The sequence below is a fragment of the Schistocerca gregaria genome, chromosome 10 (genome assembly GCF_023897955.1).
Source record: "Schistocerca gregaria isolate iqSchGreg1 chromosome 10, iqSchGreg1.2, whole genome shotgun sequence".
Classification (NCBI taxonomy): Eukaryota; Metazoa; Arthropoda; class Insecta; order Orthoptera; family Acrididae; genus Schistocerca; species Schistocerca gregaria.
This window is the reverse complement of record NC_064929.1, coordinates 172,234,605-172,239,099: the sequence shown is the minus strand read 5'-3', so window position 1 is coordinate 172,239,099 and position 4,495 is coordinate 172,234,605. Positions and strand designations below refer to the sequence as shown.

General features: G+C 48.6%; 1 non-coding gene across 1 annotated transcript; it reads left to right on the top strand.

The window, feature by feature from the left end:
• Positions 1-707: 707 nt before the first annotated feature.
• Positions 708-782, top strand: Trnap-cgg (transfer RNA proline (anticodon CGG)). The gene has a single exon. It is a non-coding gene; the product is annotated as a tRNA-Pro (tRNA).
• Positions 783-4,495: the final 3,713 nt, after the last annotated feature.

Genomic DNA, 4,495 nt, shown 5'->3' with positions numbered 1-4,495 from the left:
AGCGAAACAGTGAAGTCGAGGTGTCCGAAAAGGAATTTACCCCTTCCAAAGAAAATGTACTTGGCCATCCTGAATACTGGAGTTTTCAGTTGTTTCTGGATCCCTTGTTTCGCTCAAGAAAATGCTGTATGGGGCAGGACTTTACAGCAGTATGTACTGCATACAACAGAGGAAGAGTTCAATGAATATTTGTAGTATGACAAATCACTATCTCAGAAAGCAGCACCTATGAGGAATTGATATGCCGAAAATAAGGTTCCTGAAATGAACTGGCCTTCCTAGGGTCCCGACCTGAACCGAATCGAACAGTTTTTGGATGAGTTAGATCGTCAATTTAATTCCAGATCCCAGCCTCCAACACCACTATTTCCTAAAACCCTGAAATAACATTAAATGATGTGACGAATAGGAGAACAGCAGTAACGATATATCTAGGGGTATTTCTGAATTAAGCTACTTGTGCACCTCACGTAGCGGAAGCAGACAGAAAAGGGGCAAACGTGAAGGATAAAATTATAATCATTGCAAATAGGCGATTTCGGCATCCCTTGAAGACAATCAGTGCATGCCAGCAATCTATATGATATACTACCTGATCAAAAGCATCCGGACACTCCCACAAACATACGTTTCTCGTAGAAAGAAGTTTGGAAGGTAGGAGACGGATACTGGCAGAAGTAAAGCTGTGAGTACCGGACGTGAGTCGTGCTTCGGTAGCTCAGTTGGTAGAGCACTTGCCCGCGGAAGGCAAAGGTCCCGAGTTCGAGTCTCGGTCGGACACACAGTTTTAATCTGCCAGGAAGTTTCATATCAGCGCACACTCCGCTGCAGAGTGAAAATCTCATTCTGGAAACATCCCCCAGGCTGGGACTAAGCCATGTCTCCGCAATATCCTTTCTTTCAGGAGTGCTAGTTCTGCAAGGTCCGCAGAAGAGCTTCTGTAAAGTTTGGAAGGTAGGAGACGGATACTAGCAGAAGTAAAGCTGTGAGTACCGGACGTGAGTCGTGCTTCGGTAGCTCAGTTGGTAGAGCACTTGCCCGCGTTAGGCAAAGGTCCCGAGTTCGAGTCTCGGGTGGGCACACAGTTTTAATCTGCCAGGAAGTTTCATACGTTTCTCGTGTTAGGTGCATTGTGCTGCCACCTACTGCCAGGTACTCCATATCAGCGACCTCACTAGTCATTAGTCATGAGTGAGAAGAATGGGGCGCTCCGCGGAACTCAAGAACTTCGAACGTGGTCAGGTGATTGGTCGTCACTTGTGTCATAACGTCTGGACGCCAGATTTCCACACTCCTGAACATCCATAGGTCCACTGTTTCCGATGTGGTAGATACCGAGCGAGGTGGCGCAGTGGTTAGCACACTGGACTCTCATTCGGGAGGACGACGGTTCAATCCCGTCTCCGGCCATCCTGATTTAGGTTTTCCGTGATTTCCCTAAATCCTTTCAGGCAAATGCCGGGATGGTTCCTTTGAAAGGGCACGGCCGATTTCCTTCCCCGTCCTTCCCTAACCTGAGCTTGCGCTCCGTCTCTAATGACCTCGTTGTCGACGGGACGTTAAACACTAATCTCCTCCTCCTCCGATGTGGTAGTGAAGTGGAAACGTAAAGGGACACGTACAGCACGAAAGCGTACAGGCCGACCCCGTCTGTTGACTGACAGGGACCGCCGACAGTTGAAGAGGCTCGTAATGTGTAATAGGCAGACTTCTGTCCATACCTTCACACAGGAATCCCAAACTTCATCATGAGCCACTGCAAGTGCTATGAAAGTTAGGCGGGAGGTGAGAAAACTTCATGGTCGACCGGGTGCTCATAAGCCACACATGAAGCCGTTAAATGCCAAACGACGCCTAGCTTAGTGTAGAGAGCATAAACATTAGAGAATTGAACAGTGGAAAAAACGTTGTGTGGAGTGACGAATTACGGTCAACTATGTGGCGATCCGATGGCCTAGTGTGGGTATGGCGAATGGCCGGAGCACGTCATCTGCCAGAGTGTGTAGTGCTAACAGTAAAATTCGAGGGCGGTGGTGTTATGGCGTGGTCATGTTTTTCATGGAGGGGGCTTGCATCCCTTGTTGTTTTGCGTGGCTCCATGGGTTTAGAAGGCTGGAACTGGCAGAAACTAACAAGCCAGTGACGGACTTTGCGATGTCGCTGTTCGGAACTGCTCTTCTGTCCACGTAATTTACCCTGGAAGGAACACACGTCAAGGATTTACTGAATGATTAATTTTGGTTGCAGAAGAAGAAAATGCGCTGCTGAACTGCCGCCGGTTGAGGTGACAGTGAAGGTGCCAAATGTGTGCTGCTGCTAAAGACTGAATATCATTCCTCATTTTATGAATGCTGTAATTTATGACTGCAATTACCTGTCACCTTATTTATGTCATTCCATTGTAGGCCAGCCACTTTAGCTATTGTTTTTGTGGAATAAAGAAAGTGGTCGCAGTATATGCCTTCCAAGCAGGAGACCCCGGTTGGACTCCCGGTCCTACATAAGTTTTCAACTTTCCCCATTGATTTCAATCACTGCCCGCTCGTAGCCAACGTCGGGAATTCCACTGTGTCTTAAAACGTGTTGCTTTCTATAGTATTTTCCACTTTTCTTCCGCATGTCCATAAAATATTTCCAACAAGTTCCACTGCCATACGGAGTCTCAATTTTCGTGGGGCGCGCTGTAACCCATGCTGCAAAGCTAAACTGCATAGTGATGGTGACCAGCTGTGGGTGACTACCTTATTTAAAACCTAGGCTACAGTTGGTTGACTGCCAGAGAGGGTTGCGAGGAACGGAGGGTGCAAGCCCAGCCGCCACATAGACTGCCACAGGGTGATGAGCCTCGGGGGGGGGGGGGGGGGGGGGGTGAGATGGTGGGGGGGGGGGGGGGAGTTGGGAACAGTTCTTTCCCTACCCGCCCTCTCCCCATAGTGCAGATACCTTAATCTGGTTCCATGGTTCCACGACAGAAGCAGTAACTAGCAGACAGACATAATGCTGGGAACATTCTGTATCCCTGGTGCTCCGCAGCCAGTACCAGTTTTATGGGAGACATCTTTTCGTACGCCACCATGTGCAGTTAAATATTTAATTGCAAGACCGCGTTTCCGACTTTGATAAACGTCGGATTGTAGCCTGTCGCGCTTGCAGTTTATCGTATCGCGACATTGCTGTTCGCGTTGGCCGAGATCCAATGACTGTTAGCAGAATATGGAATCGGTGGGTTCAGGAGGGAAACACGGAACGCCGTGCTGGATCCGAACGGCCTCATATCACTAGCAGTCGAGATGACAGGCATCTTATCCGCACGGCGGTAACCGATCGTGCAGAAACGTCTTGATCCCAGAGTCAATCATAAGCACGAACTATTCGACGACGTTTGCAGCAGCATGTACAATCAGCACATGGCTGCGGTTACCCTTCACGCTGCATCACAGACAGGAATACATGCGATAGTGTACTCAACGACGAACCTGGGTGCAGGAATGGCAAAACGTCATTACTTCGGATGAATCCTGGTTCTGTTTACAGCATCATGATGGTCGCATCCGTGTTTGGCGACATCGCGGTGAACGCACATTGGAAGCGTGTATTAGTCATCGCCATACTGGCGTATCACCCGGAGTGATGGTGTGGGGTGCCATTGGTTACACGTCTCGGTCACCTCTTGTTCGCACTGACGGCACTTTAAACAGTGGACGTTAGATTTCATGTGTCTTACGACCCGTGGCTCTACCCTTCATTCGATCTCTGCGAAACCCTACATTTCAGCAGGATAATGCACGAACGCATGTTGCAGGTCCTGTACGAGCATTTCTGGATACACCAAATGTTCGACAGCTGCCCTGGCCAGGACATTCTCCAGATCTCTCACCAACTAAAAACGTCTGGTCAATGGTGGCCGAGCAACTGGCTCGTCACAATACGCCAGTCACTACTCTTGATGAACTGTGGTATCGTGTTGAAGCTGCATGGGCAGCTTCACCTGTACACGCCATACAAGCTCTCTTTGACTCAATGCCCAGGCGTATCAAGGCCGTTATTACGGCCAGAGGTGATTGTTCTGGGTACTGATCTATGCACCGATATTGCGTGAAAATGTAATCACATGTCAGTTCTAGTAGAATATATTTGTCCAATGAATACCCGTTTATCATCTGCATTTCCTCTTGCTGTAGCAATTTTAATGGCCAGTAGTGTACAAGTGATTCATTTTCCAGTCAAAGACAAGACAAGGGGAACTATGATATATCGGGTAACAAACTAGAAATAACAGGAAATTTACGAATTATCCAGCCGACCGATGTGATTCAGGTTTCACCGTAAGACAGGTGCCGCAGGACGCAAAATTCTGCGACGCAGCGGGACAGCTGTAGTTGCCAACTTACTAGTAAGCGTCGAGTGACATTTAAGACTTCACACACTGACGCAAGCACAGTTAGGATTATGACGGCTGTGGGACGCCTCAGTTCCGCAGCAGACACCGTGATCC